The 13,969-nt window shown below is 38.4% G+C and overlaps 1 long non-coding RNA gene across 1 annotated transcript; it reads right to left on the reverse strand.

The window, feature by feature from the left end:
* Positions 1-638: 638 nt before the first annotated feature.
* Positions 639-13,725, reverse strand: LOC133254483 (uncharacterized). The gene is made up of 3 exons (XR_009738682.1): positions 13,391-13,725; positions 6,098-6,180; positions 639-686 (listed from the first exon to the last, which is right to left on the reverse strand). It is a non-coding gene; the product is annotated as an uncharacterized LOC133254483 (long non-coding RNA).
* Between the last annotated feature and the right edge of the window lie 244 nt (positions 13,726-13,969).

The raw sequence follows: 13,969 nt of genomic DNA on the forward strand, positions 1-13,969 counted from the left end.
AAAAGCTGGAAATATCACACACCCTGAATTCAGAAAATAGTGCAAAGCTACAGTAATTGAATCATTATAGTGCTGGCACAAAAACAATCACATAGATCAATGGAACAGAACAGAGAGCCCAGAAACAAACACATGCAACCATGGTCAATTAATCTAGGACAAAGGAGGTAAGAATACACAACGGGACAATCTCTTCAATAAGCAGTGCTGGGAAACCTGGACAAGTCCATGTAAAATAATTCAACTAGAATATTTTCTCACACCACATACAAAAGTAAAATCAAAATGGATTAAAGATCTAAGTGTAAGACTGCAAATCATAAAACTCCTAGGAGAAAACATAGGCAGAACACTGTAACAAAAATCATAGCAATATTTCTTTTGTATCTGTTCCTAGGGCAAAAGAAAGAAAAGGAAAAATAAACAAGTGGCCTAATTAAACTTAACATTTTTGTGTAGCAAGGAAAATCATCAGCAAAATGAAAAAATCAAACTACTAGAGAAAATATTTGCAAATGATATAACTGATTAAGGATTAGTATCCAAAATATATAAGGAGTGCATACAACTTACAGTGGAAAAAAAATTCAATTTTAAAATGGGGAAAGAAACCTGAATAGACAATGGAATATTACTTACCCACACGAATTAATGAAATGTTTCCAGTTTCAACAACATGGATGGGCCTGGAAGGTATTATGATTAATGAAATCAGTTAGATAGAGGATGACATATACTGTATGTTATCATTTATATGTAAAATCTAAAAAAAATAAAGCAAATGAATGAATATAAAAAAATGGAACCAGACTCACAGATATAGGAAACAATATAGTGGTTACCAATCGGAAGAGGGAATGAAGGAGGGGCAAGATAGGTGTAGCAGATTTCGAGGCACAAACTATCATGTATAAAATAAATAAGCTATAAAATATATTGCTCAGAACAGAGAATATAGCCAATACTTTATAATAACTTTAGATAGAGTATAATTTAAAAAATATTAGATCACCATGCTATATACCTGAAACTAATATGACATTTAAATCAACTGTACTTCAATAAAAATATAAAATAAAATTGAAATTAAACACATGTACAGATGCCACGTTGTCAGAGGTGGGCTTGTGGTGGTTAATTTTGTGTGTCAATTTGACTGGGCTAAGGGATGCCCAGATATCTGTAAAACATTATTTATGGGTGTGTCTATGAGGGTACCTCTAAAGAAATTAGCATTCAAAACAGTAAATTGAGTAAAGAAGATATTCCTCAACAATGCAGGTTGGCATCATCCAGTATACTTAGGACCTAAATAGAATCCAAAGGTAAAGAAAGAGTTAATTTGCTTTCTGCCTGAGCTAAGATATCTATCTTCTTCTGCCCTCAAACACTGGTGCTCCCATTTTCCTGGGCTTTGGACTTTTACTGAATTATACCACCAAGTCTTCTGGGTCTCCAGCTTGCAGATGGCAGATTGTAGGACTTCTTGGCTTCCACAATCACACAGGCCAAGTCCTATTATAAATACACACACACACACACACACACACACACACATATATATATATCATTTCATTTATATTTGTAAATATAAATATATTTTGTATACTATTGGTTCTGTTTCGCCAAAGAACACAAACTAATACACCATGTCCAGCAGCATTCCAGCAATTGCATTTTGAAAAATGTTCTCTGCTGCAGCTGGCATGCTCTTTCTCCAAAAATGTCAGTTGCCTGTTTGAAACTATTTTGTTGGGGCTTGCCAGAGACTCCATGCACCTCTTATCTGCCAGAGACTCCATGTTCAAACAATGCATGCACCATTGTAAGATCTGGGTCACATGACCCAAGTGGTATGACTACTCGTACTATAGCCTCCACAGGTCCTGTCTTGCCCAGGGCCCCTACTGAAACCTGGCAGCTTTCCACATCACTTGCTCAATCATTCAGTACAGTTCGCTGATGCACAGTTTGCACCAAACAGTGATGTTTGCTGCTCATTGCTTCTTATTTAAGGCTAGGACGCACAAGGTATACTAATTTCCCCTTTACCTTAGACTAGTGCCCCAGATCATTGGCTTGCTAAAAGGGTCACAGATGTGACAAGCCACCAGACTGTCATATATCTTTCCTACTCTCTGAAGCACGTGTGTCTTATCATGGCATCCAGTCACCTAGGCTGTGTATTCCCTTTTCTCTGAAATTCTGCTTCTTTCACTATCAAGACATTTGCCTATTCACCAGTTCAGTATGCTCTCCAGCTACAGGTGACAAGGATCTCTTTAAAGACTGCCAAGGAGGACCTTTCACTTTCACACTTATCTTTAAATAGATGATTAATTATTTTGTCTCCTTACTGTACCAGCAGACATTCACCAGTAGCCACCCAATTCCATATTCCTTAATTTTACTATTTTTCCTATATGTTTTGAATGCCAATGACCCTGTAAAAGCTAGCACATCTCCATCATCTTGACAACTGTACTGCTACAATATCCAAGGAACTATCAAGTCACCATTTATCATTAGGGACAGGGTCTTCATTGCCATCCAGTTGGTTTATGATCCAGCTCCAAAATTACATCTTTAGAATTTGCTTGACAGGACCATTTCTGACATAAGTTATCTTAAAACGGGTTCCCTAGAATCAGAGTCTTAGGCAGAGAATCTTCAGCAAGTGATTTATTTAGAGTGCTCTCGAGGTCAACATTTAAAGAGGGGAGGGAAAGAGGATAGGGCAAGAGAAGAAGCTAGACAAAGATGTGGCTTCAGGAGAAATTAATCCTCAACCTGAACTCATGAAGAGCTCTGGAGTCGCAACTGTTTACAGAGGTTTCACTGCTTATATCCAAGGGTGTTGAGCTATTATACCCTTATATTAGTCAACCACTGACTACTGAACACTGCTAAAATGGAGGGTTGCATAACTTTCTAGGCAGTGCTTACTAGCTAAAGGCTCTCCTTTCCTTGCTCATGCTCATATATGCATCCTCAGTAGTGGCCGACACTTTGCAGTCCCATGGACTGTAGCCCACCATGGTCCTCTTTCCATGAATTTTTCCAAATAATAGAGTAGGATGCCATTTCCTATTCTAGGAGATCTTCCTGACCAAGGGATCAAACCCACATCTCCTGTACTAGCAGGCAGATTCTTTACCACCGCACCACCTGGGAAGCCCAAAGGCCCTCCCCATTACAGCTAAAATATAAGTTGTCAGAAATCAACACCTGCAGCATCTGGGTGATGACTATGACTGTACCATTCTGACAAACAAGATGAATTTGGGTACCAGCAAGAGCCGGCTCCTTAGAGAAGATCCTGATGCTGGGAAGGGTTCAAGGCAGGAGAAGGGGACGACAGAGGACAAGATGATAGGATGGCATCACTGACCCAATGGACATGAGTCTGAGCAAGCGCTGGGCAATGGTGAAGGACAGGGAGGCCTGGCACGCTTCAGTCCATGGGAGCTGCATCAATTCTTCAGCACTCAGCTTTCTTCATAGTCCAACTCTCACATCCATACATGACTACTGGAAAATACATAGCTTTGACTATATGGACCTTTGTTGGCAAAGTAATGTCTCTGCTTTTTAATATGCTGTCTAGGTTGGTCCTAACTTTTCTTCCAAGTAGCAAGTGTCTTTTAATTTCATGGCTGTAGTAACCATCTGAGGTGATTTTGGAGCCCCCCAAAATAAAGTCTCACACTGTTTCCATTGCTTCCCCATCTATTTGCTATGAAGTGATGGGACCAGATGCCATGATCACATGGACCACAGCCTTGTCTAACTCAATGAAACTATGAGCCATGCCATGTAGGGCCACTCAAGACGGATGGGTCATGGTGGAGAGTTCTGACAAAACGTGGTCCACTGGAGAAGGGAATGGAAAACCACTTCAGTATTCTTGCCTTGAGAACCCCATGGACAGTATGAAAAGGCAAAAAAATATGACACTGAAAGATGAACTCCCCAGGTCAATAGGTGCCTAATATGTTACTGGAGATCAGTGGAGAAATAACTCCAGAAAGAATGAAGAGATGGAGCCAAAACAACAACAACATCCAGTTGTGGTTGTGATAGTAATGGAAGTAAAGTCCCATGCTGTAAAGAGCAATACTACATAGGAACCTGGAATGTTAGGTCCATGAATCAAGGCAAATTGGAAGTGGTCAAACAGCAGATGGCAAGAGTAAACATTGACATTTTAGGAATCAGGGAACTAAAATGGATTGGAATGAGTGAGTTTAACTCAAATGACCATTATATCTACTACTATATATGGGCAAGAATCCCTTAGAAAAAATGGACTAGCCATTATAGTCAACAAAAGAGTCCAAAATGCAGTACTTGGATGCTATCTCAAAAAACGACAGAATTATCTCTGTTCGTTTCCAAGGCAAACCATTCAATATAATAGTAATCCAAGTCTATGCCCTGATCAGTAATGCTGAAGAAGCTGAAGTTGAATGGTTCTATGAAGACCTATGAGACCTTTTAGAACTAACACCCAAAAAAGATGTCCTTTTCATTATAGGGGACTGGAATGCAAAAGTAGGGAGTCAAGAAATGCCTGGAGTAACAGGCAAACTTGGCCTTGGAGTACAGAATGAAGCAGGGCAAAGGAAAATAGAGTTTTGCCAAGAGAATGCACTGGTCATAGAAAACACCGTCTTTCAACACACAAGAGAAAATTCTACACATGCACATCACCAGATGGTCGACACCAAAATCAGATTGATTATATTCTTTGTAGCCAAAGATGGAGAAGCTCTATACAGTCAGCAAAAACAAGACCAGGAGCTGACTGCAGCTCAGATCATGAACTCCTTATCACCAAATTCAGACTTAAATAGAAGAAAAGTATAGAAAACCACTAGACCATTCAGGTATGACCTAAATCAAATCCCTATGGTTAGACAGTGGAAGTAACAAATAGAATCAAAGGATTAGATCTGATAGACAGAGTTCCTTAAGAACTATGGGCAGAGGTTCATGACATTGTACAGGAGGAAGTGATGAAGACGATCCCTAAGAAAAAGTAATGCAAAAGGGCAAAATGGTTGTCTGAGGACACCTTACAAATAGCTGTGAAAAGAAGAGATGCAAAAGGCAAAGGAGAAAAAGAGATAGACTTAGGATAGTTTTATCTGTTGGTTTTCAATTCCAATCAGAGAACTTTCCCAATTTATGGCATATGTAATATCAACTATAGTTTTGGAGTAAGGATACATTTAAGTTAGAAAGCAGAAGAAGTAGGTGACAGAGGATGAGGTGGTTGGATGGCATTACTGATTCAATGATCATAAACTTGGGAAAACTCGGGGAGATGGTGAGGGACTGGGAGGCCTGGCGTGCTACAGTCCATGGGGTCACAAAAAGTCAGACACAACTTGGCAATGAAACAACATTTAATTTAATGTGTTTAATGCCCTCAATACTGCTACTTTGTTAATATATTTAGAGTATTATTGGCACAAAGATTTCTCAGTATCTGATTAATCTCTAGAATAACAGCCTTTAGATACAATAGCTTTTAAACACCTTGATCTGAAAGTTGTGGCTTTACGAATTCAAGGTTTATTTAATTCAAAAAGCTTCTCTTACAGAAATAGCCTTTATGTTATTCTTTGGGGTCATCTTTCAGTGAGCTGCTGCATACCACATGTGTGAATGCTACAGCACAGAGTCTCAGCTGTTTATGAACTTTGTTGAGAGCAAAGGTTTATTTGCATAAAGTCTAATAGCTTTTGACAAGATTGTAGCTCTTCTAATGGCAAAACAGTCATCTGTTTCTCTAAGCACCTGATTAAAATAAAGCGAGAAGATGAAAAGGTATTTAAACACGTTTCAGACTAATTACTAATGCCAGTCTAAACTAACTGGAAAGACAAGAGTGTTCTTTTGGTGTTCCTCCTTCTTATCTTGATTCTTAGTAAAGCAATGAGTATGCACCCACAGTTCCCAGGCTCAGTTTGATTATTTTTATCCAATTTCTTTACCTCTTCAATCATTCTGTATCTTATCAGAAACAAAAATAAAACCATGCTGTATTTTCTATAATTAAATCACCTCTGTTTAGTTTTCCTGTACTTACTCTTTTATTTTGAAGTTATGTGGGGCAGTTCTGCATTGCTCAATATTGTCCATTTTTTTCCCCAATGTTATGACTTCTTCTACCTTAAAATATAAAGGAAAATTTTAAGAGTTGGAAAGAACCATAGGATAGATTTATCTGGTTTTCTACTTTTATCTGTGTCAACAATTTAAATCTAGAGAAACTGCACAAGTGAATAGGTGACTATGCTAGGAAGAGAATTCTGTTTTCCTGATTAATATTCTCTGAGTCTCCATTTATCCCACACTACTATTAAGACACTATTAATGTCTCTATTCACCCATCCCTTTATGAGTGCATATATGTAAGCTCTTAGAATCTTAGTGCCTGCTGCACATAATATTTATTAATGTCTTATTTTTCTTATAATTAACTATCATTTAATTATTTCATTATAGGTAATTAGAATTTTTGTTAAATCAGAACCACATGAATAATTGTCTATAATATATTTACGTTGCCTCTCCCTTCAAGGAGAATCACTGTGCTTTATAAAAACTCATTAAGGTGGGTAGAATAAGAGCCCTTCCCAAAGATATCTGAACCTTAATTCCTCAAACCTGAATATGTCATATTTCATGGCAAAGGGAGAAGAATTAAGGTTGTAGAGGGAATCAAGGCTGCTAATCAACTCACCTTGAGTGGAGGACATTATTTTGGATTATCTGAATGAGACCAATGTTATCGCAAAGGTCTTTTATAAGTGCAAGAGAGAGGCAAAAAAAAAGGGAGAAGAAGAGAGTTAGCAGTGAGAAAAGGACTAGCTCAGAGTTGCTCACTCTGAAGATGGAAGAAAAGAACCAGAGCCGAGGAATGCAGGTGGCATGGAAAATCTGCAAAAAGGAACAGAGCCTCTAGAGCGGTAGGAAGCCCTGGGGACATTTTCATTTTAGCCCAGAGAGACCCATTACAGTCTCCCGAACCACAGGACTGAAAGACAATAAACGTATAATTACATTAGTGGTAATTTGTTACAGTATCCATAGAAAATGAATATACGAATTTTTAGGAGGAATATAAAAAGAACATTCTTAAATGTAGAAGTTGCGCATTTGGTCAAATCAGTTGTAGAAGAGTGATCAGCATTCTAGTACAGTGTTAAATGGTAGAAGAATCTGAGATAATGGGATAGTCCACATTTGTACTGTCCAGTATGTAGCCTTTCACTATACTGAGATCTTGAAACATACACCAGAGAAACTAAATTTTTAAATTTAATTTAAATTATAATTTAAATAGCCAGGTGTGGCTAATAAATTGAACATTATGGTTACTGTCTGGTTTATAATTAATGTTTCTCCTCTTTCCTGCCAAGGGACTCAAAGACAATTCTCACAAAATAATAAGGTAGCAAGTCAGAAACAAGTCTTTGCCTGCTCTGAGTACGAAAGTCATGTTTAGTAGATTATGTACTCGGTAAATATTTAATGAAGTTCGTGGGAATGTGGTGGCAACCACCATTAAAACCAAGGAGGGTTAGTGTAGAGGAAGACAGTTACTACAGGGAAGGTAACTTTTTCCAGCCGAATTCCAGCAGGCTTGGCCTTTGCCAGCAACAAGGTCAAGGGTATCCAACCAGCAATCTGCATATACCCAGTGTGGCCTTGACCCCACACAGCTGTCTGATAGTACAGGGCAGAGTAACAGAAAATCAGTTAAAATTCACTCCCAACTGTCAGACTTTTGCAATGTCCTGTTCTTTGTCCTCTTTGTATTTCTCCTGTTTACTCACTGAGTTTGGTTCCACCTGGTTTAACCTCTACCCTGTGCAACTTTCATAGAATAAGTAGTCTTTTCTAAGGCTTTCACAGGTGGAAGAAAAAAGGGATGGGAGGGGGGACTGAAACAGCAGCAGATTTTATTTTGAGAGTTAAGTTTTTAATTTGAAGGCAAAAGTATATACACACATGCCTTTGGAAAATTAATTTCAGTTAGTTTTGATTATTTTTCAGTGGGTTATAGAATTGCAAGTATGCACTTAAACTTCATTTCATAGCACAATAAGACAGCTTCTTCCATTGCAGAATTTCTCACCTCCCCTCTCTATTCTCACTGTTTAGTGCTGATTCAGATTCCCACCATCTTCCTCTAATACCAACTATTATAAAAGAAAAGACTTATAAGCAGTCAATATGTGCCAGACCCTTTTCTAACACCCTTCTCTTTACTCAATGATGATGGTAATACTAATATTTGTATTTTGAAGATGAAGACATGAGGCATCTAAAGGATAATAGCTAACTTGCCTATGTTATACAGATAGCAACCAGCAAAGCCAGGACTGGAATGAAGGAAATCTGGAGATACAACCACTGCTGTCAGCCATTGTAGTCAGATTGACTTCAACCACTTCACAGGACACAGCATCACTGAGCTGTGTTAGAAGGCAAATCATAATTAGTGTGCTAGTATTATAAAATAGAGCAGTTAATCTAATAATTTAATAGCTAGTTAGTTTATACCTTGAAAAAACAGTGGATAATGAGATAATATTTTTTCAACAGAATGGAGATAATTCAAACTTATGCTTCTAAAAGTCGCAGGCAGGGACTTCCCTGGTGATCTAGTAGCTAAGATTTATCACTCCCAAAGCAGGGGGCCCTAGTTTAATCCCTAGTCAGGTAATAAGATCCCACATGCTGCAATTAAAGATACCACATGCCCCAACAAAAATTGAAGACTCACACAGTCAAATAAATTAATTAATTTTTTTAAAGTCTCAAGTAGAGGACACACACTTAGGACTCAGTAAATGTTAGGCATCTTATTTTTGAATTGGAAAATATTTACAGCTAGTGGATATGATTATGCACTATATTATATTATATATACACATATATGTATATCATATATCTGATATGTTGGTGCATCTGATATGTTAGTGCAAAGACACAGAGTTTTGCAAAGAGAACACACTGGTCATAGAAAACACCCTCTTAAAACAACACAAGAGAAGACTCTACACATGGACATCACCAGATGGCCAATTCTGAAATCAGATTGATTATATTATTTGCAGCCAAAGATGGAGATGCTCTATACAGTCATCAAAAACAAGACTGGGAGCTGACTGCAGCTCAAATCATGAACTCCATATTGCAAAATTCACACTTAGATTGCAGAAAGTAGTGAAAACCACCAGACCTAATTTAGGTATGACCTAAATCAAATTCCTTACAATTATACAGTGGAAGTGAGAAATAGATTCAAAGGATTAGATCTGAAAGACAGAGTGCCTGAAGAACTATGGATGCAGGTTCGTGACGTTGCACAGGAGAAAGTGATCAAGATCATCCCCAAGAAAAAGAAATCCAGAAAGGCAAAATGGTTGTCTGGGGAGGCCTTACAAATAGCTGAGCAAAGAATAGAAGCAAAAGGCAAAGGAAAAAAAGAAAGATATACTCATTTGAATGAAGAGTTCCAAAGAATAGCAAGGAGAGCTTCCTCAGTGATCAACGCAAAGAAACAGAGGAAAACAACAGAATGGGAAAGACTAGAGACCTCTTCAAGAAAATTAGAAATACCAAAGGAACATTTCATGCAAAGATGGGCTCAATAGAGGACAGAAATGGTATGCATCTAACAGAAGCAGAAGATATTAAGAAGAGGTGGCAAGAATACATAGCAAAACTATAAAAAAAAGATCTTCATTACCCAGATAGCCATGATGGTGTGATCACTCACCAAGAGCCAGACATCCTGGGATGTGAAGTCAAGTGGGCCTTAGGAAGTATCACTACAAAAAAAGCTAGTGGAGGTGATGGAATTCCAGGTGAGCTATTTCAAATCCTAAAAGATGATTCTGTGAAAGTGCTGCACTCAATATATCAGCAAACTTGGAAAACTCAGTAATGGCCACAGGACTGGAAAAGATCAGTTTTCATTCCAATCCCAAAGAAAAGCAATGCCAAAGAATATTCAAACTACCTCATAATTGCACTCATCTCACACACTAGCAAAGTAATGCTTAAAATTCTCTAAGCCAGGCTTCAACGGTATGTGAACCGTGAACTTCCAGATGTTCAAGCTGGATTTAGAAAAGGCAGAAGAACCAGAGATTAAATTGCCAACATCCATTGGATTATTGAAAAAGCAAGAGAGTTCCAGAAATGCATCTACTTCTGCTTTATTGACTATGCCAAAGCCTTTGACTGTGTGGATCACAATAAACCGTGGAAAATTCTTCAAGAAATGGGAATACCAGACCACCTGATTTGCCTTCTGACAAATCTGTATGCAGGTCAAGAAACAACAGTTAGAAATGGACATGGAACAACAGACTGGTTCCAAATCGGGAAAGGGGCACATCAAGGCTATATATTGTCACCCTACTTATTTAACTTATATGCAGAGTACATCATGAGAAATGCTGGGCTGGACGAAGCATTAGCTGGAATCAAGACTGCCGAGAGAAATATCAATAACCTCAGATATGCACATGACACCACCCTTATGGCAGAAAGTGAAGAGGAACTAAAGAGCCTCTTGATGAAAGTGAAAGAGGAGAGTGAAAAAGTTGGCTTAAAGCTCAACATTCGGAAAACGAAGATCATGGCATCCGGTCCCATCACTTCATGGCAAACAGATGGGGAAACAATGGAAACAGTGAGAGACTTTATTTTTAGGGGCTCCAAAACCACTGCAGATAGTGACTGCAGCCATGAAATTAAAAGATGCTTGCTCCTTGGAAGAAAAGCTATGACCAACCTAGACAGCATATTAAAAAGCAGAGACATTACTCTGCCAACAAAGATCTGGCTAGTCAAAGCTATGGTTTTTCCAGTAGTCATGTGTGGATGTGAGAGGCATTGAAACATGTATAATATCATGTATGAAACGAGTTGCCAGTCCAGGTTCGATGCACGATACTGGATGCTTGGGGCTAGTGCACTGGGACGACCCAGAGGGATGGTATGGGGAGGGAGGAGGGAGGAGGGTTCAGGATGGGGAACACATGTATACCTGTGACAGATTCATTTTGATATATGGCAAAACCAATACAATTTTGTAAAGTTAAAAAAAAAATAAAAAAAAAAAAGACTAGAAACTTCAAAAAAAAAGAAAGAAAGCTGAGTGCTGAAGAACTTATGCTTTTGAACTGTGGTGTTAGAGAAGACTCGAAGAGTCCCTTGGACTGCAAGGAGATCCACCCAGTCAATCCTAAAGGAAGTCAGTCCTGAGTATTCATTGGAAGGACTGATGCTCAAGCTGAAACTCCAATACTTTGGCCACCTGATGTGAAGAACTGACATTTGAAAAGACCCTGATGCTGGAAAAGATTGAGGGCAGGAGGCGAAGGGGGTGACAGAGGATGAGATGGTTGGATGGCATCACATACTTGATGGACATGAGTTTGAGCAAGCTCCGGGATTTGGTGATGAACAGGGAAGCCTGGCATGCTGCAGTCCATGGAGTCACCAAGAGTCAGACAGGACTGAGCAGCTGAACTGAACTGAACTGAGTACATATGATTAAGAGGGTGGGAGGGGGGAGTTGAAACTTCTTCACTACAATATTTCAATTTCTCCCTTAATTTGATAGCTAACTGGTGTAAGCATACCAATGAACTAATCCCATCATACTTTTTTCAATGAGTTATTCCCATTTAATTTGGATCCTCCAAGTCCTGGCCTCCAGCATTTATCCACATCACAGTCACATTCTTTGAACTGGAATGTACTGCAGTATCCTACCCGAAATTCCCCTCCATCATCCATCCCTTACTCTCCAGAGTAACATTGTTAAAAACATTATCAAACAAACTTGACCAGATCTTGCTCCTACTTAAAACCTTGTCATGTCTTTCTATCGTCCTCAAGAAAAAAACCCAAAAAATCCCAAGTAAAATTAATCATTCACATCTATATATTCATTGGAAGTAATCATTAATACCCATTCTTCCTCATCAATTCTCCCTTTCCCAAATCCTATTCCTCTACAACAAGCAGAGTTGCAATTTACAGTTTACAGTCATGCATAATATAATCTCTTAGGAAGGAGCCATAGTAAAGACTTATTCTGTGTCAATCCAAAATGTCCAGCTTCTCCTCCATCTTTGAAATGATTAAAACTTAGAGAGGAAATCAGAGTTCTGTTTCCCATTGAATGCAAGGACATGTATAATATTTCTGTCCTGTGTTGTGGACAAAACCATCCAGCATTTTCAAAAATTATCACTCTTGGCTCAGCATAAACATTTTAAATCACATAAAGGCATACAAGAGGCATTTCAACTCATCACTGGCAGGTACACACTACTTTCTGCCTTCCAAGTTGCTGTTTTTGACACTGACCAAACTCTCTCACCAATCTATTCTTGCACTATTTCCACAGCCTTTCATTAACTGATTTCTATCTCTGGCTCCTGCAGCCCAGAAAAATCTGTCTAAAATACAAATCTGCTAAAGTCCATGCTTAAAATTCTGTGACTGCTTCTGATTGCCTAGGATATGATAAACCCCACATTCCTTAGCATAGCGTACAGGTCCTGTCAATTCAGCTACTTACTACGGGTACTTCCTATGTGCACACTGGCATCAAGAGCCTACAGTATCCAGAGAAGTCACATAAATGAATGAAGAAAGAACAGCAGACATTGTGGAGAAATAGGAAACCAGAGAGCCTATCTAGAGCTATGCAATATGGCCATCTCTTTTTGATCAGACTCTAGACTTTTTAAAGAGGAATCTTCTAATTTCTCAAAGGTAAAATGAATTTAATTTTTGGAAAACTCCTGGGCACTTCAAACAAAAAATCTGAAACTTTTGTTTCAGGCCAAATCTGAAATGCTGGTCACCAGTCTGTAACTCTGCTCTACATTTTGGTATAAATTCTTGGGAATTTAGTTCAAATATTTAGTTCAGCCTGATAAAATCAGCCTAACACTCTCTAGTCTTTGGCCTTGGGACACTCACCAAGGTTCTTACGATATAGCTGTCACTGATTAAATGTTGTCCATGTTCTGGGTACAGGGCTCAGCATACAATAGACACAATCTCAATCAATGTATTTCCTTTCCACAACTCTCTGCTTTACCTCTATTTATTTTATTTTACATATGGCAAAGAATAAGCATGGAGAGACAAACTAACTTATCTAGTATTATGTCTAATGAAGAAAGAAAGCAGTCTCACATCAATTTAGTCTTACACCAAAGACCAAGGTATTAAAAACTACAGTCTTTATCACATTGCAATTTCTTTTTGTTTTGATCTCCAACCAACACCACAAAAAATCTGGATCTCTTCGAGAGTCAAAACTGATTTTACTCACCATTGCATGGTAATGCTTCAGATCCCTAATCGTCAAGATTACAGATCCTTCCTCCTTCAGTCTATTCATCTGTTCATTCATTTACTTAATTATCCAACACTTTCTGAGCACCTGCTATTCACTCTGATATGACTTTGACTTGGAGACTTGTTGAGGGCTCAGTCTGTGGATGTCCCTATATGGGTGGTTGGAAGAGTCACAAAGGAGATAAATATAAACATGTGCTTCAGGTTAGAGCAGGCCACCGCCTAAGCCCTCTGCCTCAGAAGCCAGATCTACTGAGTTTGGATGCCAATTCTGCCCTTACCAGCTGTGTAACTTGGGGCAAACTATTAATACTTAGGTTATCTGGGCCTCAGTTTCCTTATCTGTTGTGACCAAAACTTAACTTACTGGCTTTTTGAGTACTAAGTGAGTTTATACAAATAAAGCTCTTAGGATCCAAATAAATTAGTATTACTTAGTGTGATGATTAATCTTATGTCTCTACATGGCTAGGCTGTAGTAGCCAGTTGTTTGGTCAAGCACCAGTATAGATGTTGATGTTAAGGTATTTTTTAAAGATGTGCAAGTCATTCA

The sequence above is a fragment of the Bos javanicus genome, chromosome 1, assembly GCF_032452875.1.
Source record: "Bos javanicus breed banteng chromosome 1, ARS-OSU_banteng_1.0, whole genome shotgun sequence".
NCBI classification, from domain to species: Eukaryota; Metazoa; Chordata; class Mammalia; order Artiodactyla; family Bovidae; genus Bos; species Bos javanicus.